The following is a 25,638-nucleotide window of genomic DNA, read 5'->3' as shown; positions in this document are numbered from 1 at the left end:
TGGTATTTATGCCAAACATCATGTACAAATCATGCTATTATTTGTTTATACTACTACCAGCAAAAGGTTTGTAATTTTCACATGTAGGTATTTCAGATTAAGCTGAAATACCACTGCTCTAAGCCAATCAAATTACAGAAATTTCTCATGTAGTAGTATAAATAGAGTAGCGATAAAGTTAATTATAATAATAATGGTACATGGAAATAAATTGCTCCAAGTTTTGGGAAACTACTGAGGTCCTTAACGTTCGCGCTAAGAAAAAGTAGCTATGTTTTAAAACCCCAGAATTAATACTATCCACATTTTTCTCTAACTATTTAACAGTGTCTTTCCTACTATATGATGATTTTCGAAGCGCAACAAAAGTGTTGAAAAAAAACCTATTCGCCGAGTTAAGATTTCGAGTTCGAATTCGAGTTAGAATGCGTGTTGTATTTTCGAGTTAGGATTGGTGATAATTTTTTCTCTCGCAAACCCCTCTTACCGGTTGTTACCGTCCTGTAAGCTCTTGTGACCCCCTGTAAGCTCTTGTGACCTCCTGTAAGCCCTTGTAAACCCCCTGTAATCTCTTGTAACCAAAGTATCACCTGTAACCGGTTCTTATCCCCTAACCCCTTATAAGCCCATGTCATCACATTCACTGACAAACAAACCAATTACACGCAGCTTATAATTCAGCAGCAAGGCACTTTCAAGAAAACTAAACAAAACGAACTCTCTATTACAAAGTCATTTCGCCGCAATGCAAAGCTATACTTCAAAAGAATTCAACGAACTGAAATCCGGCCACACTGCTTGAAGACGTCAAAGACTTGGACAGAAGAGGAACAATGGTGGAACAGTGATGGTGCATAAAGGTCAGCACTCGTTAAAATCCGTGGTGGAAAAGTGAAACACTGATGGTGGAACAATGGAACAGTGAAACAGTAATGGTGGAACGGTGTAATGGAACAGTAGAACAGTGATAGTGGAACGGTGGAACAGTGAGGTGCTACAATGGAACAGTGGAACAGTGATGGTGGAAAAATGTGGTGGAACAGTATAAAAGTGATGATGGAACAGTGTGGTGGTTCAGTGGAACATTGTTGATAAAACAAAGTAGTGGAACAGTGGAAAAGTAATGGTGGAACAGTGGGGTGGTACGGTGGAACAGTGTTGGTGGAACAATGAAAACGTGATGGTGGAACAGTGATGGTGGAAAAGTGGAAATATGTTGGTGGAACAGTGTTGCTGGAACAGTGGAACAGTGATGGTGGAACAGTGTTGGTGGAACGGCAATGGTGGAACAGTAAAGGTGGAACAGCGTAGTGGAACAGTGGAACAGTGTTGGTGGAACAGTTGTGGTGGAACAGTGCAACAGTGTTGGTGGAACACTGATGGTGGAAAAGTGAAACAGCGATGGTGGAACAGTGTGGTGGAACAGTGGAAGAGTGATGGTGGAACAGTCATAGTGGAACAGTGGAAAAGTGTTGTGGAACAATGTGGGTGGAACAGAGGCATAGTGATGGTGGAACAGTGTGGTGGAACAGTGGCAAGGTGATAGTGGAACAGTGTGGTGGAAAAGAGAAACAGTGTTGGTTGAACAGTGGAACAGTGTTGGTGGAAAAGTGGCACAGTAATGGTGGAACAGTGTGGTGGAACAATGAAACAGTGATAGTGGAACAGTAGAACGGTATTGGCGGAACAGTCGAACAGAGATGGTGGAACAGTAGAACAGTGATGGTGAAACAGCGTGGTGGAACCGTCGAACAGTGATGGTGAAACAGTGTTGATGCAACAGTGAGGAGGAACAGTGTTGGTGGAACGGCAATGATGGAACAGTGTTGGTGGAACGGCAGTGGTGGAACAGTAAAGGTGGAACAGCGTGGTGGAACAGTGTGACAGTGTTGGTGGAACAGTGAAACAGTGTTGGTGGAACAGTTGTGCTGGAACAGTGCAACAGTGTTGGTGGAACACTGATAGTGGAAAAGTGAAACAGCGATAGTGGAACAGTGTGGTGGCACAGTGGAATAGTGATGGTGGAACAGTCATAGTGGAACAGTGGAAAAGTGTTGGTGGAACAATGTGGGTGGAACAGTGGCATAGTGATGGTGGAACAGTGTGGTGGAACAGTGGCAAGGTGATAATGTAACAGTGTGGTGGAATAGTGAAACAGTGTTGGTTGAACAGTGGAACAGTGTTGGTGAAACAGTGGCACAGTACGTAATGGTGGAACAGTGTGGTGGAACAATGAAACAGTGATAGTGGAACAGTGTGGTGGAAAAGTGGAACAGTGTTGGTGGAACAGTAGAACGGTATTGGTGGAACAGTGGACCAGAGATGGTATTACAGCGTGGTGAAACAGTCGAACAGTAGTGGTGGAACAGTGTGGTAGAACAGCGGAACGGTGTTGGTGGAACATCGGAACAGTGATGGTGGAACAATGGAACAGTGGTGGTGGAAGAATGGAACAGTAATAGAGGAACAGTGATACTGGAAGAGTGTGGTGGAACAGTTGAACAGTGATGGTGGAACAGTGTGGTAAAACAGAAAAACAGTAAAAAAGTTATGGTGGAACAGTGTGGTAAAACAGTGGTGGTGGAACAGTGTGGTGGTACAGTGGAACAGTGTCGGTAGAAAAGTGGAACAGTGATGGTGGAATAGAGAGGTGGAACAGTGTTGGGGGAACAGTGTGGGTTGAACAGTGGCACAGTGATGGTGGAACAGTGTGATGGAAAAGTAAAACAGTGTTTTTTTTAGTGGAAAAGTGTGGTGGAACGGTAGAATAGTATTGGTGGAACAGTGGAAGAGTAATGGTGGAACAGTGGAACAGTGATGGTGGAAAAATGTGGGGGGACAGTGGAGGAGTGTTGGTGGAAGAGTGTGGTGGAACAGTGGAACAGTGTTGGTGGAACAGTGGAACAGTGATGGTGGGACAGTGTGGTGATACAGTCGAACAGTGATGGTGGAACATTGATGGTGGAACAGTGATGGCGGATGAGTGATTGCCCTTTGGAAAAGGCCAATTTTTCTGTTGGCTTAAATCCACGTTTCTATTATCTAGAATTATCTAGAAAGTCTTGGAAGGCGCCTTTTTCCTATCTAGATCGCAAGGAAACACTTTTTCTCGATCTACTTTTGATAAACACAAAAGATGAAAAACCTTCAACTTTTAACCAAAACCATGGACCAACCCCTTAAAAAAAATGCCAATTTTGCGGCTTTTTTTAAACCGATGTTTTCATAGTCCAGAAAGGCTTGTTTTCTATATAAGACGTCAAAAATCGTTCTTGTACGATCTGTTACCACGATCTATTAAATGGGGTTACAGGGGGTAACAGGGGGTTAAAAGGGGTTTCAGGGGGTTACAAGGGGTTACAAGGGGTAACAGGGGATCACAACGGGTTACACAAAGAACTAGAACGTCCTCAGATACTTTTTCGAGATCTATTTCGCATAAAAATAAAAGTTAATGAAATCTCAAATTTTTGACGAAAACGATGGACTAACCCCTTTGGAAAAATGCCAATTTTGCTGTTTTTTAAACCTATGTTTTCATAGTCAAGAATGGCTTGTTTTCTATATAAAACGTCAAAAATCGTTCTTTCACGATCTATTATCACAATCTATTACATAGTGAAACAGGTGGTTACGGAGGGTTACAAGGGGTTACAGGGGATAACAACGGGTTACAGAAAAACCTTTTTTCGAACTAGAACGTCGACGGATACTTTTTCTTGGTCTATTTTATATAAAAGCAAAAGTTGAAGAAATCACAAAATTTTGAGACAAACGATGGACTAACCCTTTTTGAAAAAAGCGAATTTTGCGTTTGTTATAAAAAGATGTTCTAATATTCTTGAAAAGCTTCTAGAACCCCAGCAAACACTTTTTCTCGATCTATCTTTGATAAACACAAGTGATGAAAAAAATTCATTTTTTTGACCAAAATCATAGTCTAACCCTTTTGGAAAAATGCGAATTTTGCTGTTTTCTTACATCCATGTTTCCATTGTCTAGAAAGGCTTGTTGTTTAGCGAAAATGTAACCAAATAATCATAATCATAATCTCAAATCTTCGACCAAAACCATGGACTACCCCTTTCGAAAAATGCCAATTTTGCAGTTTTTTGTAACCCACTGTATCCCGTTGTAACCCCTGTAATCTCTTTTAAGCCCCCTGAACCCCTTGTAACCCCAGCATCCCCTGTAACGGATTCTAACCCTCTAAACCCTTTCAAGCCCATGTGATTACATTCACCTACAGACAAGACAACTACATGCAGCTTGCAATTCAGCATCTAGGCACTTTCGAGAAAACTAAAGAAAACCAACTCGCTATTAACCAGTCATTTTGCCGCAATGCAAAGCAATGCTTCAAAAGAACTCAACGAACCAAACCAAAGTACTTGAAGACGTCAAAAACTCAAATTGAAGAGCAAAAACTACCGAAAATCAATCATCAGGTATTAAAATTAAAAACACACCGGCTTTATGTCTAACGACAAACAACGTTTCCTAAGTTCAGTCAAAACAAAGAATCCTCCCGTATTGTAATCCATTCCCTTTGGCTAGAAAAAAAAGAAACAGAGCAAGCGGATTTTTTAATAAGGGAGCCGTAAAAAGTCCTGACAACAAAGCCAGACTAAAGAGTATTTTCACTGAAGTGTTTTTTAATTCGGTTTTTTGGTTACCTTTTCTCTGTTGCGCTGTAGATCTTCCCAGTTTCCCTTCCGGTGTTTCGTCTCCACTAGAACTAATTTTTTCACTCGATGTTGTCTTTGTAGTTTGTTCCGTTGGCGGTGCAGTCGTAGTTGAAGAAGGAACTACATAAAAACAGAGTATAAAAAATTCCCTTAGGGGTTTGTTAAATGCATCATCATCATCATCATCATCATCACCATAATAATGATAATGTTGTTTAACGAAAATGTAACAATAAAATTTTTCTTGGTGTATTTTGTATAAAACTATAAATTGGCAAAATCTCAAATCTTCGACCAAACCCATGGACTACCCCTTTGGATAAATGCCAATTTTGCAGTTTTTTTGTAATGCCCTGTATCCCGTTGTAGCCCCTGTAATCTCTTTTAAGCCCACTGAACCCCTTGTAACCCCAGCATCTCCTGTAAAGGATTCTAACCCTCTAAACCCTTTCAAGCTCATGTGATTACATTCACCTACAGACAAAACAACTACATGCAGCTTGCAAATCAGCATCCAGGCACTTTCGAGAAAACTAAAGAAAACCGACTTGCTATTAAAAAGTCATTTTGCCGCAATGCAAAGCTATGCTTCAAAAGAACTCAACGAACCAAACCAAACTACTTGAAGACGTCAAAAACTCAAATAGAAGAGCAAAAAACACAGAAAATCAATCATTAGGTATTAGAATTATAAACACACCGGCTTTATATTTAACGACAAACAACGTTTCCTAAGTTCAATCAAAACAAAGAATCCTCCCGTATTGTAATCCATTCCCTTTGGCTAGAAAGAAAAGAAACAGAGCAAGCGGATTTTTGATAAGGGAGCCGTAAAAAGTCCTGACAACAAAGCCAGACTAAAGAGTATTTTCACTGAAGTGTTTTTTAATTCGGTTTTTTGGTTACCTTTTCTCCGTTGCGCCGTAGATCTTCCCAGTTTCCCTTCCGGTTTTTCGTTTCCAGTAGAAATAATTTTTTTACTCGATTTTGTCTTTGTAGTTTGTTCCGTTGGCGGTGCAGTCGTAGTTGAAGAAGGAACTACATAAAAACAGAGAATAAAAAGTTCCCTTAGGGGTTTGTTAAATACATCATTATCATCATCATCATAATAAATAATAAATAATAATAATAATAATAATAATAATAATAATAATATGGTAAGTTGAGTCTGCCAGATATTTTTGGAAGCGCAGAGTTGTCAGCCATCGTTGGTGCTTCCCAAATCTTGCGGAAATTATTATGTCTCTAAGCTGCGCGTGGGATTGCTGCTGAACTGGAGAGGACCACACCATAATAATAATAATTACTTTATTTAACCTTAGCAGTATTTACAGCACTAATGCTAGTGGGGCCGAGCAAATGCCTGAGACAAATAATTCAAATCAAGATGGCTATTACAAACGTGGGCGAGGATTTGAAGTTGGGACCAACCTGAACAATTCCGTCCCACGGCGGGACTTGAACTCGGGGCCTCCGAATTACAAGTCCAGTGCTCTAAAAGCTCGGCCACGCTGTCTCCTCTAATCGACTCCTCGACTCTGAGAGTCGAGCCACAACTGACGTTATGGACCTAGCTGCAATAGGTGGATTCATCGTGACGTCTCTGTTTACATTTTTGCTTATTAGCGTACCAGTTAACCCATTGACGATGTAACCGTATATACCAATTAGGCTCAAAAATTAAAAGAGCCGGTTATTTTATGCAGTTTTTGCAAGTTTCAGCTCTTTGCAATCAGTAACAATTAAAAACCGAAAATTTACTGAGTGGCGAAATGTTAATGAGCTCATACATTCTTTGTAAATTTTGACGGTTTTTCAAAGAGAATTTCTCCGAAACTATTTGGTATGTCCGGGCTCAAATTTTCAAAGATAACTTAAATTGTTATGCTCTTTCAATATTCAGAATTTTAATTTTATAAGCTTCATCCGATAATGATACGCCCATGCTAATGAGACAAAAAATGTAAACGAGGATTCCCCTATATATCGTTCCAATCTGTGTTTTGAATAGTGCCAAATAACAATCTGGAATCAAACTGATTCCGAGTCCACAGACTTTGCAGCTAGCCATTGACGTGGTACAAAACCGCCATGCTCGACAGAAAAAGTCGTACTGGGACAACACAAACAAAGGAAATTACCATTTAAAATTATGTTTGCCTTTTATTTGTCTTGTCCCAGTAAGGCTCTGCAGTAAGGTGGTTTTTTACCACGTGAATGGCTCGCTGCAAAGGACCTTTCTTAAGTTAATCTTAGAGAAATAACCATAGAAACGTATTCCACGAAAATGTTACGTTTTAACTGTTTGTTTTTTTTCTCGGAACCTTACACGCCCTTACACGATCATTTGATAAGTTTACCGGTCTTTCCGACACAAAGTCGTTGCGATACAATTTTACTCAGTGGTGGTGTTGAAGATTCACCCAAAATGTTTCTTGTTTTGTTCACGCGCAAACTATATTCGAGGTGAAAGAAATTTGTGCGCGATTTCACAGCTTGAAGTGTTCGTCTGGAAACGAATTTGTATCGAAACGACCAGTTTCCTTTCTTTCGCTTGCCCGCTTTTGGTGTACTCGAGAGAGAGACTGCATGAATCGCGTAAGATCTTTGTTGACCTTGGTACAGTGGGCCCAGTTATGGCTATCGGTTTATCAATAAACGGATTCTCGCACCAGAGACAAGACAATAGAGACCTTTAGATTCTAAGACGAGTACGACTACGAGTAGTTTCTCAATTTTAAGTGGTGTACGTGCGTGAGCCAGCGTCATTTTGGCGGGAAAACGTGGTAGCCGTCGTCATGCTACTACGAGTTTTCGCGTGAATGTCGTGGTGGCGAAAACAAGATATCAAATGTCAGAAGTTTTATCATTTTGGGATCGGGAGAGCGCGTAGCTATAGCCTCCTTCACTAAAGATAACAATGCTAACGTTTCTAGTAAAAATGGTAAAATGAAGCTTTCCGGGAAGTTTATATTTTGAGAAGACGCAAAAAATAAATTCAACTCAAATTTCGTCCGCGTAGTCGTCGTCGAATCTAAAGGTCTCTAGTTAAACGGAGAGAGAACAGGGTGAATATAGGGTTCTCCAATCCCGTCATCTTCACCCAAAAGTTCGTGCAATCCCGTAATCCCGAGGGTGATTTCGAGCATTCTAACTTGCGCGCATACTTTCAATCCCGAGTCTTGCCCGATTTTGCTTTAAAATCCTGAATTTCGAGCTTCAAATAACGGATATTCCGGATCCCGATAAACCTATTGGGGACCCTCAAGATTGACTAGTTCAGAAGTTTAGGCTGCGCTGACTTAATAACCTTTATTTTAAGAGGGTGACACCTATTACTATGAAGTATTCTCCCTAGTGGCCCTCTAAGTTTTGACGTGATTCAGGCAGTCTCTCTTCTTCTTTTTACACAGGAAGGCAAAAGAATACTCTGCTAGCAGAATGACTCGAAAATATTTTACATGGGAATTTTCTCCTTACTAACCTGGACATCCATATATCTCCAGTCTCATTGATATCTGATTGTGCCACTCCACTGGTAAGATACGGATTAGACGTGCTGTGATTGGTGGGGCTAACACGTTATACACCACGGTATCGCTGTCGTGATTTGCGTAAAATACCTTTAGCACAAAGATGAAAGAGAACAGTTGCGTTATTCCTGTTTGGCAGACATTTTAAGGGATCCAGGGTAAGGTTCTAAAGAGCCTTCGAAAAAGGGTGCAAATAATATAACTATTGTGCCACAAGTATAAACCTCCCTTCGACTTCTTTAGCAAAGAAATACAAAATAATTGCGTTTCGGCTAGGAGGAAAAGCAAACTAATGATTTACCTGCACCCGAACCACATAGAACGATATCGCTCAAGATGCCATTTAACCCTTTAAGCCCTAAGATCAAAATTTGAATTCTCAGTTGTCCCTATTCATTTCCTAAAGACGAAGTGGGGAGGAGTTGATAAAATATCAAGCAAATTCTTCTTGTGTGATCATGTCCGTAATTCTCATGACCACCCTGTTTTACAAAGCATTGATATTACAAGGAGAAATTTGATGCTGATCAATCTGGGGCGTAAAGGGTTAAATTACTTGAAGATTTTTCCCCATATGACTCTTTCACCCAAAGGGTCATTGCCTTCCCTGCAAGAGGTGTTGTGATCATGTGACCTCTTCGCTCCAGCCTTTAGTAGTTTATCGAAGCCCTAAGGGTAGGACGTGCTTTCCTTAATACCGGTAGGTTAAATAGGTATACGCCGCTGGAAAGGGTGGGGTTTTCAAGCACTCTAGTCTAGTACAGGAAATAGAAATCAGAAGGATTTAGTTTGGTATCATTTATGTAAAATAAAGAGGCAAAGTCTGACCTCACGTTATCTTGGTAGGATCACAACAATAGGAAGCTTATATAAGCCACGGCGACAGCGACGCCAAAGAGAACAGAAAAACAGCAATAGATTTATATTAGCAGAACAACTTCTTTGCACGTGCATCAGGCTTTTTGTACCTTTCTTCGCCGTCGTTGAACAGTTGTTCCATGAAACTTCCTAATTCACGCGCCCGCTTTATGGATAACCATCTCCTTCTTGCATACTACAGTCAACTCCCTTTATAGCGGACGCGCAGGGACCTCGAGTTAGTGTCCAAATTAGCGAGAGTTTATTCAAGTCAAACGTCTGTAATTTGTTTTTGCCGGGGATTTAGCATCGGGGTGTCCGCAAGGCGAGAGATGGCTGTACTTAGAATTGACCGACCTCGCTGGGTAGTTTAGATTAAAAGTGAAATTCAAATGAAGACGGTAATGGTGTAGCCGCTCAGTTCCGACAAATAAAAAACACCATGACTTTAGCAGGCAAGGTTTCCAAGGCCCCCGAAGCACTCTCGGAGGGAGTATTCCCCGCGCTTGCAATGCTTTTTTACGATTTCAGAGCAAGTAGAAGAAAAGCGCCATGTAATCAAACAAACATACTTTTGCTGAACTGTTGACTGACTTCTTGACAAAAGTGAAGGTTATTCCAAGGTCTTCACTGTACTGCAGTCGGTACTTGACCACCCACGCATCACCTGCATTCTTTCCTTGCGTCGCTACCCTAGTGACTCCGGTGGAACCACCAAGATCCACCTGAATCCATTGGCCAAAGTCATTGTAAAGAGCAGACCATCCTCCTTGCTTGAGGCCATCTTCCTTTAACTGTAATCTTGCCAGTGCTGCCCTATTGTTGTCATCCAGCTGTGAAGACGCGGTGATATGAGCATCTGGGATTTTATCATTTTCCATGCCAAGGGCACTGTCGCATCCTAGGATGATTTAAAAATGCCAAGAACTGAGGACTTCGAAAACTTATATATCTGAATATAATTCGTAGAGCAATTTCAATGAACTTGGTCGGATTTTCAAAGTTTCAATTTTCGGGCAGTTTGGCTATTAAATCGCAGTTGTCCTTCCCATAGGCTGGTATAAAACAAACTGGCTTCAAAAAACTTCCGTTTGTGATTTTGTAGCATACGGTGTAAGCGTTATTCAAAGTAACTCTCTTAAAGCAGTCATTATACTCCCTCGTCCCTCTTCCTGCTTTTTCCTCACAATCCCATCAAGAATGACGTTTCATTAAACGGCAGGTAGCAAATAGAATATGCAATTGAGAAAAGATGTGGAAAAAATACAGAGTTTAATCGATATTTATAAGACTCACTAAAGCGTGATCGTCTCTCCAAGACTGCATTGCCGGCCCTACCCCTTTTTTTCGTGTTTTTTTTTGCCCGTCAGACCTTCTTCGTTCGCAAACTATTGAGCATTGTTTCGTTATTTCCCCAATTTCTCGAAAATCCCCGTCCAATTAAAAGTACCACCTCCCGCCCTTTCCTGTCCCGCCTCCGACTACCCCTCCAGACCTCTATTTTCCTGGGTTCTCAACCTTATGTCGTCCCCAGGGCAGCAACAGTGACAAAAGAGACAACAGCAACAACAGTAACAACAGAGACAACAAAGACAAAAGTGTCAACAACGAAAACAATGGCGACCACAGTGACAACAGACAACACTGACAACAGTGACGACAGCTAGAACAGTGACAACAGCGACAACAATGACAACAGAGACAACACTGAACAACAGGGACAAAAGTGAGAACAGCGACAACAGCAGCAACAGAGACAACAGTGGCAACAGCAACAGCAGAGACAATTTTAAAAACAGGGACAACAGTGACAACAGAGACAACAGCGACAACAATGACAACAGTGACAGCAGAGACAATAGTGACAACAGTCGAGAATGGCGACAAAGTGACAACAGTTAAAAAAGGATAATAGTGACAACAGTGACAGTAGGGACAACAGAAACAACAGCGACAATCGTGAAAAAAACGACAACGAAGACAAAAGTGACAATAGCGAAAACAGTGGCGACAACAGCGACAACATTGACGATAGAGACAACAGCAACAATAGGGACCACGGCGACAACAGTGACAACAGCGGCAACAGCAACAACAGTGACAACAGCGAAAACAGTGACAACAGCGCAACAGCAAAAACAGTGACCACAGAGACAACAGTGACAACAGCGACGACAGCAACAACAGCAAAAACAGAGACAACAAAGACAACAGTGATGACTGCGACTACAGTGAAAACAGTGACAACATTGACAACAGTGACAACAGTGACAAGAGCAACAGCAGAGACAACAGTGACAACAGAGACAACACTTAACAACAGCGACAACAGAGGAACCAGCGACAACAATGACAACAGTGACAAAAACAAAAACAGCGAAAACTGCAACAACAGTAAGAACAGCGAACAACAGAGAGAACAGCGGGAACCGTTACAACAGTGACAACAGCAACAACGGTGACAACAGCAACAACGGTGACAACATCGACAACAGTGACAACAGCAACAACAGTGTCCACAGCGACACATGTGACAACAGCGGGAACACCAACAACAGGGACAAACAAGACAACAGAGACAACAGTGAGAACAGCGACAACATGGACACCAGTGACAAGAGACAACAGTGACAAGAGAGACAACACTGACAACAGCGACAACATTGAGAACTGTAACAACAGTGACAACTGTGACAACAGTGACAACAGCGTCAACAACGACCATAGAGACAACACTGACAAAAGCGACACCAGTGAAAACAGTAAGAACAGCGACAACAATGTCAACAGCGACAACAGTGACAACAATGACAACAGTGATAGCAGCGAGAAAGGCGACAAGAACGACAACAGTGACAATAGTGACAACAGCGACAACAGTGACAACAGCAAAAACAGTGACAACAGTGACCACAACGAACAACAGAGACAACAGCAGAAGAACTTACAACAGTGACAACAGCGACAAAAGAGACAACAGTGACAACAGTGACCACAGCGACAAAAGCGACAAGAGCGACAACAGTGACAAAAGTAACAAAAGCGACAATAGTGACAGAAGGGACAACAATGACAACAGTGACAAAAGCGACAAGTGGGACAAGAGGGACAACAGTGACAACAGTGAGAAGAGCGACGACAGGGACAACAGTGACAACAGTGACAACAGCGACAACAGTGAAAAGAGTGACAACAGCGACAAAAGTGACAACAGTGACAACAGCGACAAAAGTGACAGCAGCGACAACAGTGACAACAGCGAGGACAGCAAAAACTGGGAGAAAAGTGACAACAGTGACAACAGTGATAACACCGACGACAGCGACAACAATGACAACAGCGACAACATCGACAACAATGACACCAGTAACAACAGCAAGAACAGCGACAACAGTGACAACAGCGAGAACAGCGAAAACTGTGAGAAAAGCAACAACAGTGACAACAGTGATAACGCCGACAACAGCGACAGCAATGACACCAGTAACAACAGCGAGAACAGCGACAACAGTGAAAACAGTTACAACAGCGACAAGAATGACAAGAGTGACAACTGTGACAACAGCGTCAACAGCGAAAACAGCGACAACAGTGACAACAGCACCAATAATGACAACAGTGACAACAGGGACGTCAGTGACAACAGTGACAACAGCGACAACAGTGACAAGAGTGATAACAGCGACAAAAGGGACAACAGTTACAATAGTGACAACAGCGACAACAGTGACAAGAGTGATAACAGCGACAAAAGGGACAACAGTTACAATAGTGACAACAGCGATAACAGTGACAACAGTGACAAGAGTGACAACAGCGACAAAAGGGACAACAGTTACAATAGTGACAACAGCGACAACAGTGAAAACGGTGGGAACAGCGACAAAAACGACAACAGTGACAAGAGTGACAAGAGTGACAACAGCGACAAGAGGGGAAACAGTGAAAACAGCGACAACAGTGACAACAGCGCGAACAATGACAACAGTGACCACAGCGACAACAGTGGCAACAGTGACAATAGTGACAAGAGTGACAACAGGGACAACAGGGAAAACAGCGACAACAGTGACAAGAGTGAAAACAGAGAAAACAGCGACAAGAGTAAAACAATGACAACATCGACAACAGTGACAACAGCTATAACAGTGACAACAGTGACAACTGTGAGAACAGTGACAGCAGAGAGAAGAGTGACAACAGTGACAACAGTGACAAGAGTGACAACAGGGACAACAGTGACAACAGTGACAACGATGACAACAGTGACAACAGTGACAACAGCGACAACGGTAACAACAGTGACAACAGTTATAACAGTGAGAACAGCGAGAACAGCGACAACAGTGACCACAGCAGCAACAGTGAGAACAGTGACAACATCGACAACAGTGACAACAGCGACAACAGTAACAACAGTATCAACAGTATCAAGAGCGACAACAGCGACAATAGTGACAACGGTAACAACAGTGACTTTAGCGACAACAGTGACAAGTGACAACAGTGACAATAGCGACAACAGTGACAACAATGGCCAATTTATAACAACCGCTCCTCCTTAACTTACTCAAATTACCTGGACAACCATACAGCTCTATCCTCATAGATATGCGACTGTTCCAAGCTGTAGGCAATACACGAACAAACATTGTAGTGACTGGTGGACTGAGTGCATTATACACAACAGTATCACTGTCATCGTTTCCAGTAAAAACCTGTAATAAGCAATGAAACAGTGAAACCATAAACGCTAACCCTAAGAGCAAATAAACGGCCAACAAGTCTCTCAGTTCAATGCTTGGTTAAATGTGTTTGACCTAGTCCTGAAAAAACTGTTCACAATATAGTCAGTGTTTACCAGCTATGTTGCCATAGAAAACAGGTTATGACTTCACACAGGGTCTAATCAAAACATATTGGGTGATCGAAGTAGCCTAGCTTGTTGGAAATGAGAACTGATTTAAAAACATGCGGTTGCCTTTAAAGTATTTTGCATATACGTGTGTGAAGGTACCTTAGCTGATTTGTTTCCATGTTCTTTGTAAAACTGAAACTTCATTCCATCATCACTGTACTGTAACTTGTAATTGGTCACCCACTCAATGGACCCAGTCCTTCCCTGAGTCGCTACACGTGTTACTGTGCTGTAACCTCCAAGATCCACCTGTAGCCATTGGTGGAGATCGTTTTTAATGGCACTCCACCCACCCCCTCCAGTTAGGTTTTGCTCTTCTTTGAGGTGCAGCCTGGCCTTGCTTGGAGAGCTATTGTCATCAGACATTGAAGATGCACTGATCTGGGCATCTGATATTTGTTTATTTTCCATACCAAGTGGTGCTATACAACCTGTATGGTGCAATAGTACAGTTGATTAATAAAACTTCATCTTTTGGGCCGGCATGTTTGAAGGGAATCTGATATAGGCCAAAAGAGTTGAAGGTCACAGCTCAAGGAAAACTCTCCGTAAGTGCGTTACGTAACACACTTTTAATGAATGTGACCACGTGAAACTAAAACAGTCATGAAGTCGTATTTTGAACGGTCATACCAAAGAATCCATACGTTTTTTCTTTATTCTGTCTGGAAGTGGAAAATTTAATGGAAAATGTCTCAAAAAGTTCAATTTGTGATCCAATCATTTATCCATTTATCCATTAGGAAATAAACAATCATAGAGGAACTATTAGCTGCGGTTACACGAGACAACTTAACCATAATAATAGGGAGCTTAAGCGACGACGACGGCGAGGGCAGCCAGAACAGCGAAAAAGCAATAGGTGTAATATAAGCACAACAGCAACTTTGCACATGCACCACGCTTTTTTGTACATTTCTTTGCCGTCGGCACAACTACGAAGTCGGAACTGCCTAATTTCGTGTTTTTGTGGGGGACGTTAAGGCAAGACGACGAAGGTTTTCTTTCTGTGAACTTGCATACAGCTGTTTTAGAACTTAACCCCAGAAAATTTGCCAACATTTGATAACTTGAACGTGATGGAATGAGGTAAAGTTTGAAACAGTTAGTGCGAAATCACTTTAATGATTAGTGATGTTTTAGCAACCATCGCTATCGTGGTTACTCCCATGGCAAATGTAAGCCTAACTTCGCGTGACAATTTGACTAAAGTAAAACCCTAGGTAGATTACAAAGGATTATTTCTTTTCCGCGGGTAAACCAGAAAATAAGCGCTCCATAGGGTGCTAACCACGGTTATTTTCAACACGCCAATTCAAGTTAATCATTACCGCTCACACCGCATTCTAAATTACATACAACTCTGAGAAAATTATTTGTAAGTAAAGCACACCTGGGCAGCCGTAGATCTCTACTCTCATTGATATATGATTATGCCATTCTATTGGTATAAAGCGAATGTAGCGTGCTCTGATCGGCTGGCTTAATCTGTTTGTAGAAACGCTGTTACTGTCTTTATTGCCTTCAAACACCTAAAAGGGGAGAACAAGCCTACTAGTTTTTACTTTCTCATTTCAAGTAAATCCCGGCTAATCATGACAAACTGAATGACCAACGGTCACTCCAACTGTTTTCGGCGACGAGTTGGAATTAGACACCACCGCTATTTTTTCGTACGATCATCAAGATGGAGCGCCCTGCGTTACGGGCGGCCATCTTGGTTTCAAATGTTGCGAGTTTAGCCTGGAGATGAGTGTCAAATCTTCTTAGGAAGCGGAGGACGGTTTGGGAGGAGTCCTCCCTCCCCGCCCCCCCGCTACAAACCCAGACCCTGCCTCCCCCTCGGTAAATATGAAACCAAAATGGCCGATCTTACGAAAAAATAGGGTACTGCGAACAGCGTAAATTAACAGTAAACCAATCGACCTCCCTCTAGCTCTGATGGATAATATCATATTTCCTACTGCTTTACGGCTTTCGAGATTACTTATTCCAAGCCTGGAGAAAAATATCACGTTAAATGCATTCCAAGCATTTTAACGTATATTATATGTAAGGAACCAACGAATATTAAACCCCTACTTCTGGAGTCAATGCTGTTTGCCTCTTTAGATGTACATACTCCTGTAGACTATGTAATGTTTCCCTCAGTGGTTTTGTCAAAGATTGCAGTTAGGAGTTCACAACAAAACCCACAAATCGCCACAAATCTAACAAACACGACCTAGCTTTTTGTACTTACCATTGCTGAGCTGTTTTCCCTCAGCTTATAATACATCAAGATATTTCCTGTACTACTGTATAGCAATCTGTACTTTGTCACCCATTCGTTTCGTCCATTCCCTCCCTGGGTCGCTACACGTGTTACAGTTGTGTAACCAAAAAGTTCTATCTGGAGCCACTGATTAAAGTCATCTTTAAGAGCCGACCACCCTCCCCCCATGCTGGAATCAGCTGTCAGATGCAGCCTTGCTTGCAAAGCGGTGTGTTCGTTGTCAAGTGACGATGAAGCGGTTATCCTGGAATCATGGATCGCTCCATTTTCCATACCAAGCGGCGTCGCACAGCCTAGATTAGTTTTAAAGGCAGAAACATCAAAAAAGCTCAATACCCTCGTTAATTAAGCATGGTTTAGTCCCTTTCTGTAGAAAACCAAAATAAGAAAGATCCAGCCGCTCTCTCAAGCTCCCAGGCTACTCGACAAACTTTTTGTACGGGGAGGCTCCCCGAGCAGTGTGTTTGTTATCAAGTGATAACGAGGCGGCTATCCATGAATACGGGATCGTTCTATTTTCCATATCAAGCGGTGTCGTACAACCTAGATTTGTTTGATTTGGTTGGATTAGCTTTCCATCGATAATCTTTTCTACAAATCCCAAGTAACGTAGACCAATCAACACTTTAAAACTGCAGAATGAGTTATATTTTATGACTTTCTAATTGTCAAGGAATTGGGACGTTGCAGGTTTTCTTTAAGCCAAGTAAGCAGGGCTGTAGCTAGCTATTTTGTAACGTGGGGGGGCGGAGGATTATCGCGACTGCCGAAGGCACGAGCCTTGTAGGGGGGTCTGGATCCTCCCCTATGAAAATGGAAAACAAATGCAAGTCACTAGAATCAAAATAATTGAGTCTAAAGAGAACAAATCCACCCACAGACTTGATTTGCCTGGCTCAACAGTTCCGAGGGGGGACAGCTGCCCCCTGCCCCCCCCCCCCCCGCTAGCTACCGCTCTTTTAAGCAGATAGTAGACCGGTCGTAATACAAGATCAATGCCCAAGGAAAGTGACACACTCCAACAGCACGCGCACAGCCATGTTTCCTGGTGGCAGCCACAGACAGCTGTTTCGTTCAGTCAGAACGCATCAGTATAGCGTAATGTAAGGACGGCCACGTTCACAACAACCCGGATATTTTTTAAACCACATTTTTTTACACGAATCGGCCTTCCTTCCACACGAAATTAGCAAATCCGCTGACAAGAAACGACATCTCTTTGAAACCCCTCCACACTGTATTTTTGTCTCGGATTCGAGGATTTGCAAATGGAGCGTGTTAATCGTGTGGACAATGCCTGAAGCTTGAATCACTAAAAAGCCGTAGATCTTCATCTTCATGGAAATGCGGTAGCGTAACTTAAGCGGTTAGGTTTGAATGGAGCGTGTTGCAATCAGCATCGGATTCATTGTAAGGAGCAACTATTGTAAGTAGTATTACTGTGCAAGTAAGCGAGAAATGTAAGTTTGAATACCTGGACAACCGTAGATCTCCATCCTCATGGATATGTGTCCACGCCACTCCATCGGTTTAATGCGAATGAAGCGCGTAGTAATTGGTGGATTCAAGATGTTGTAAGCAATGGTGTTCTGGTCTTTATTTGCGAGGAAAACCTGCAGTGATTCAGTGAAAACAAGTTTAGGCACGTAGTTGTGCTATAAAGTCCAAGCAGAATATGCTTAATGTAAGAAAAGTTGTCAAAAAGAATTTTGTTGGTGGTTAGAAAGGTCATACAGTCAACTCTTTCTAAGACGGACACCTTTGGGACCGGTACTAAGTGTCCATCTTAGAGAGATGTCCGTCTTATAAAGAGTCAAATAAAAGGAGTAAAGAAAGGCAGGGACCACAACATGGATGCCCAGTATCAAGTAAAACACAATTTGTATATACCTTGGATTTTACCTTGGATTTTTAAGGTAGTAAGTCAGACATTCCACATCCGCTAACATGATGGGCCGGACGTACATACCTACGGACTGACGTACGGACGTACGTACAGATAATTTTGTCAGAACCGAAATTTCTTGGATACATAGATGACTAAATTTTCTTACCCATGGTGCGCCAAAGCGTGCGACAGCTCCGCTATAAGTGGGATAAGATACAGTCAAGCCAGTTGTAAGGTGCCACCCTCTACGAGGAGACCTTAATAGAGTTTTTACTTACAGGGATTTACTGACAATTTTGTCCTCAGAGAGCGACTGCGTAGTACTTGCGCGCAATAGCAGTGTTTCCAAAAAGTTGAATAATCACATCTTCTCAGAAAATGAGGCACTTTTATAAGTAAAAATAGCGGGTACTTAGGTCTACGCAAGTGAAAGGTGACCACGGAACCGACGATGCACTTATGTTCTGCTTACGGAGAACGTAAATCCGCATTTTCGCCAGCATTAACCGTTACTTCTTCAAACTGCTTTCAAAGGAGGTAACAACTATAAGAGCGACATCTGACATTTTTGAGCGACGCACGTCAAGCGGAAGTGGACTTTTTGCATTCTTAGAAGGCGGTTTTTGCCTTAAGTCTTGGGCAAATCGTCTCTATAAGCATAACGACACTTAGCAATGAAAACCTGCTGGCGTCAAGGCATACTGAAAGGGAAAAGGCCTCACTTCTGGTTGACATGCGGCGCTCAAAGACGTTGTTGCTTAAACTGCCTATTTACACACCTTTGGTGAAGTCTGATGTGGCTCTTTGTAGAACTGGAAGATCACTCCATCATCACTGTACTGCAATCTGTACTTAGTTACCCATTGATCGTAATCACTCCTCCCTTGTGTTGCAACACGAGTTAATGTAGTGTAACCACCAAGGTTTATCTGAAGCCATTGTTTGAGATCATTTGAACTAGATGACCAGGCTCCTCTTTGACTGGTCTTACGATTAAATTGCATGTGCAACCTGGCCCGTGATGCACCATGATTGTTATTCCACTGAGAAGAAGCACTTATCTGGGCGTCAGTTATTGCTCCACTGTCCATGCCGAGGGGAGCTACGCAACCTATATTTAACAATACATAAAATTAAAAAGTTTCTGAACATTAGATCTGCAGGTAAGGCTTGAACAATTGTTAGAGCCACTCAGGCAGATTAACATTTAACATTTACTGGTAATCTTTTTTATGCGGCCCACGGCCCACACAGATACTGAAATAAAATATATCTCATCTCACGTGATGAAAAAGATGATTCCAAAGTGTGTGTTTTTTCTTTGTAATTAAGGGTCGTAATTTTGCAAACATCAAACACATTAACTGACGCGAATTACTATCTGTGAAGTTACAATAATGAATTTTCAATTAATATCTCGTAAGAGCACCTGGACAACCGTACATCTCCGTTCTTAAAGACGTGTGATTGTGCCAAGCAAGAGGCAACAGCCGAATGAACTGAGCTGTGATTGGTGGAATCAGAGTGTGGTATACAACAGTGTCACTGTCTTGATTTCCTTCAAAGACCTACAAAGCAAACAATGGTTTTAAGAACGAGATTGTTTTTAAAACTATTTCAGATTGCACAAGTAGGGAGCCTTTAGCTAGCCTGACTAATAAAAATTATATAACGTTTAAGTTACAGCTGGCTATTTAACTCCTTGACAATTGCCAATCGATAATTGACAGTCTTCGCATGCTTTAGAAGAATAGATGCCATGTTGAAGACAGCAGCTTCCAAAACGGTTATATGGAGTCGAAATGCTTTATTGTACCTGAAACGGCATTTTAGAAAGTGACAAGGAAAGTGTGTGTTAAGTTCATAGCCACTTAAATCTTAGTAAGGCCTCGTCTATTTTTAGAAAAAGTTGTCCAGGGAAAGAGGGTCACCCTCTCAACCGAGTCAACTTTAGCGAGCGCTAAAGCTCTCGCTTGTGCTCTGACTGTCTGTCCTTGACCGTGTTGGCCCAGATGGACAAGAGTTTAAATGGAAAAAAGTTAACTCGGCCAGGACGGTCACTCTAGCAGGGTGACCCAGCTAGGCGACTCATATTTGTAGCCCAGCCAACTTTTTGCTTCTCATGTAGATGGTTCGCCAAGTTTGGTAAAAAAATGTAGGAAACCTTGGCTCACCCAGGGTAGTTCGGGTAGCCGCTGTCTCTGCCACTATACCCACTCTGGACATGTTTTCTCCTTAGAAATGGGGTCTAAGAGATACCTTTGCCCTCGATACTCCCACCATCTCGTAGGAATGAAAATGTACACCATCATCGCTGTAACTTAAATTGTACTTGGTCACCCACTCATTAAAGCCATTTCTTCCCTGAGTGGCCAGCCGTGTAATTGTGGTGGAGCTTCCAAAATCAATTTGAAGCCACTGATGATGATCATTTTCATGTGCTGACCAGGCTCCATATTTGCTTCCTACTGCTTTGGAATGCAGCCTGGCTTGTGCAGCAGAATGGGTGTTGTCCAGTTTTGAAGACGCGCTTATCTGGGCATCAGTGATTTTTCCGAGAGCCATTCCAAGTGCTGCTGTACAACCTAAATTGGCAAGAGCAGGAACAACAAGCTTTCTAACTACATTTACAATCAAGGCGAAACGTTAGCATCATCATTACATCATCTGTAATCGAGGGAAGACAATAGGGAGATGGTTGGGATCTAGATGTTGGGGATAACGGTGGTATCAAGGCGATTGGTTGCCCAACGTCCATTAATCCAAGACAGTCTTAGATTCTCAATTCAACGGTCTTGGATTCCGGATTTCAGGAAATGGATTCCGCATTTCTAGACAGTGGAACTTAGATTCCAGATTGTAATCGTTAGCAGGATTCAGGATTCTAAAGCTTAAGGTGGCTGAACACAGTTTTGGCAGTTTGTGAGTAAATGTAATTTGCCAAATCATGGCAAGAGAATGGTTGCAGCTCGCAAGCTGAAACTTGGCAAGTGAAAAATATACTGATAAAAGATTTTGATTGACAGGTAAAATGTGACGATTGAATACAACCTTAAAATTTCACTTTTGCTCAGTTTACATAAAATTCGCTCATTAGATTTTCGTTTAAACTTGCACACAGCTTACTATAAGTAATCATTACCATTTAAAACTTATTTGACCAAATTTTAACAGACGGGTCTTGATAGATAGATAGATAGATAGATAGATAGATAGATAGATAGATAGATAGATACATAGTTTATTCTGATTAAAATCGCAGCCAAAAGCTGAATTAGATTAATCGTTACAATAATAAAAGCTAATGAAAAAATGAGAAAAAATATAAGAAAAATGTACAGATATGTAGCTAAAAATTTAATTACAGTTGCTATATATAAATGTGTTCTTAAGTCTCTTCGTCTTAGCCAGAGGGACATTAAAATTCCTCTTTCGTCTTAAATTGGATTCACAATTGTTACGAGGTGGCAAGAGCTCATGCAGTTTATGGTCTGAGTTACAAGAGATGGAATCAAAAACTTAGTTGTGATAGACTGCCTGCGTCGAGAGAGCGTCTCCAAGTTGGCTTGATGTAATGCGTCGCTATATGGTACAAACGGAAAAATAATTCGCATGGCGCGCTTCTGTAGCTGATAATCAATAATACAATTGTACTGTAATTATTAAATGTGTCACAAAATTCGTCTGTTCAACTTCCATTTTAAAGTTCTCATTCTCTAAAATACATTAAAAGTGAAAATTCTGCCAGATATCCTCTGGGTACCATTGCTTTTTTCGCCGCTATGTTTGCTTGTCTAAATTAAAACAGGCGCCGTCACCCGAGTTACCGCCGCAACACTGTGTTCAGTCACCTTAAGATATCGGATTCCACAAGCGAAATTTCTAGGATTCCGAAATTCGGCTTACTTTACATGAGGCGAGATTGGGATGATGATCGCAATGTTTCAGGTAATAGCATGACGAAAGTGGTAGTGGCAACAACAAAGCCAAAGGGGAAATAAATTACATTATTTATATGAAATCTTTCCTCAGTACCTGGGCAGCCATAGATCTCTATTCTCATCGATATGCGACTATGCCACCCCACTGGAATCAGCCGAACGAAGCGAGTCGTGACCGGTGGACTCAGTGGGTTGTAAACAACTGTGCCGTTATCCTGATTCCCTGTAAAAACCTAAATATAGGAAAAATTCCAGAAAGCTATAAATCAACAAATCTGGAAGTTACAATATTGATTTGTGAGCTGGTTGCGCTTTCACAGGATTTTCGCAAATTTGTCAGTGGACTAGAAGAGTCCTACCAAAACGTGACAGCCATACCTTCGCTGAATTAACCCCCAACACTTTGAAAGAGTGAAAGATATCTCCATCATCACTGTACTGTAACCTGTACTTGGTCACCCACTGATCATACCCATCTCTTCCTTGAGTTGCCACACGTGTTATTCTGGTGAAAGTGACAAGATCCACTTGAAGCCATTGGTTGAGATCATTCTTGAGAGCTACCCAGCCACCTCTTTGGTTCCCAATTGACTTAGAGTGCAATCGGGCTTCTCGTGCGGAATTGGTGTCATCCATTTGTGACGAGGCTGTTACATGGGCATCAGAAATGGCTTGATTTTCCATTCCAAGTGATGTTACACAACCTGAATAAATGCATGAATATGTCTAATCTTCTGTCTAAACATCCTGGCCATCTTTGGCTAAAGTGAAGCGAATTTCCTGAATTCAGTTTCAAACACTTTTATAGAAACAAATAGAAGCGCCGTCAAATTAGAGCACCATCTGGTACAAACTAGGTGAGGATCATTAAAGCGCCAGAATGAAGGAGAATAGAACTTGTTGTCAAAGTCACCAGATTCTACCGATATTGCACCAAAGTTTGCCTTTAGTTGATTGGTGTCTTAATACCATGACAAGTCGATAATAGGGCTAACAGGGACAGAATATCGACAGGCTCTTTGTATAAATAATTAGTTATGACTCATTGTTTTTCGACACATGTCGGAATACCTGGACAGCCATAAATTTCAATCCTCAATGATATCTGACTGTGCCACTCCACCGGCGAAATTCGAATGAAGCGTGCTGTGATTGGTGGTTTTAAAATGTTGTACACAACCGTGTCGCTGTCTTTGTTTCCAACAAAAATCTAAAAAAGTATAATCAAAGTAATAAGCATCTGTGAAAGGTTTGAAACCAGGAGTAATTTCATAAGTAGGTTGAGTAAGATCGTCCGGGTGAACGTAGTCCTGAATAGGACTGTTATTGACAGTTACCTGTAAATATCATTGATGGCATTCACGATGAACCCTCCCGAACTGCCACAAGTGGGGAACCAACCAGTCGTCCTTGATATCGCTGTGTTCACCACTGGTCCAGCAAAACAACTCGTATTTTTGCGTTGGTCAAGAACACGAGAACGGTCAAAGAAAAGTCCTGGAGCGCTATGGGCTTGTGAGGCTTGTGTGCTTCGTTCGAAAATCTCACGTGGGTGGCTTAAAAAAATCGATTTTAAAGGAGAAAAACCGACTTTTTTGCAGTCTTCGTTCTGAATTAGGCATGTGAAAGGGGTATCATTTGTCAATGGAAACTGTACGAATGAGGTACCTTTTCCAACAAAAATAGTGAATAAAAGGATAAGGGGTTGGACCTTGGGGCGGTGCCTCCTTGTATAAAAGTTTGTTGAGTCCCACAGGAAAAAAAGGCATACCATGACGTACTTTTAGCGTTAGGGTTTATTTGATAGAAACGCTAGAGTCGTCACTGGAACGAATACGACTGATCATTTCAAGTTTTGTGTTCGAGATTTAACATTTACGCACCCGAGCAAAGACTTACCATCGCGGAGGTGTTAGCTGCTTCTTCGTAAGACCGAAAGATGAATCCATCGTCACTGTACTGTAACATATACTTGGTCACCCATCCACTAAAGGAATTACTTCCCTGAGTGGCCACCCGTGTTACCCTGGTGTAAGTTTCAAGATCCACCTGAAGCCATTGGTTAACATTATTTTTAAGAGCAGCCCAGCCACCGCTTTTGCCGCCTCCTATCTTAGCATGCAATCTGGCTTGGTTTGCAGCATGATCGTCATCTGCTTGTGAAGAGGCGCTTATCTGGCCGTCTGAAATGGCATTATTTTCCACTCCAAGTGGGGCGAAGCAAGCTTGATCATAAATATGACAAGGAATATCAATAGATGAAATGTAAAATAGGTTTGGATTGTAACTTGTAGACTTATTTTTTCTTATTATTCCGTTCATTAGGAGAAGTGGCCTAGAGATATAAAAGAGTGCTGTTCCTTGTGGCTTAAATAGCGAGCGGCTGCTTAAAGCACGTTTTAAGAATATAAGGGGAAAATTTAGTTCAATTAGCCTTGTAGTTGATATGCCCTGTTTTCTAAGCAAGTGAAGAATTAAAAAACACTCAGTCAATAGGTTCTGTTAAGTTGAAAAAAGTCTCAGAATTTACTTCAGAATACCTGCACAACCATAGAGCTCCATTCTCATGGAAATCCGCTTATTCCACTTGGTTGGTAAGATCCGTATAAAGCGTGCTGTGATTGGTGGATTCAATTCTTTGGTCACAACGCTGTCACTGTCCTTGTTTCCATCAAAAACCTAAACGGTGATAACAAACATTTACAATGTACTTACGTCGACAGAACTCGGAGGACACGGAATGTTTCCAGGCACATGGAGGAAAATGCATGATAACAGGAGTTCTTGAGAGGCGCTATTTCAATCGAGTAAAACGTACGCATGCCAATCCAAATGAAAAGAAGACATCGTTTAATTTAATCTACTACAAGCTTCATAGTTGAATAGAAGGAGTATAAGAGGGCAATTTCTTTTGAAAAAACCGTGAAAAAAGAGCCTTTACTCATGAGAGAGCCGTACCTTTGAGAGTTTGGTTCCTGGCGCACTGTAAGTTTGGAATGTCACGCCATCATCACTATATTTTAATTTGTAGTTAAGTAACCATTCATTGTGGGCGTGTCTTCCCTGAGTCGCGACACGTGTCACTGTAGCATAGCTACGAAAATCCACCTGCAGCCACTGGTTGGGATCACTTGTGAGAGATGACCAGCCTCCATCATTGCTTTCGTCTGTTTTGAAATGCAATCTGGATTTCGTTGCAGAATGTCGGTCATCCAGCTGAGAAGATGCGCTTATTTGGGAATCGGCAATTGCTTCGCTTTCCATGCCAAGAGGCGCTTCACAGGCTAAGCGTGAAACAGATCAGTAAAAGGAACCTATGTTAGATATTGCATTAATTTTATAATGGACAGTCTATGATGAAACAGTAAAAGCCAACACTCAAACTTTTGGATAAATTCAGAAAAGTCTTGTAGAACAGAGAAATAATTAAAAGCTCAGTGCACAGTTGGGAAATCTCCTGATCTGACAGGAATAGAACTCTTCACGAGAAAGAGACGCCCCTGTAGAATTTCCAAAATCAGCCTCGCTTTGGTATAT

The 25,638-nt window shown here is 41.8% G+C and overlaps 1 pseudogene; it reads right to left on the bottom strand.

The window, feature by feature from the left end:
• Positions 1–25,638, bottom strand: part of LOC140953530 (uncharacterized) — a 40,964-nt pseudogene that overhangs the window by 3,957 nt on the left and 11,369 nt on the right.

This window comes from Porites lutea, chromosome 12 (genome assembly GCF_958299795.1).
Source record: "Porites lutea chromosome 12, jaPorLute2.1, whole genome shotgun sequence".
Lineage (NCBI taxonomy): Eukaryota > Metazoa > Cnidaria > Anthozoa > Scleractinia > Poritidae > Porites > Porites lutea.
This window is presented reverse-complemented; position numbering and strand designations above follow the sequence as displayed.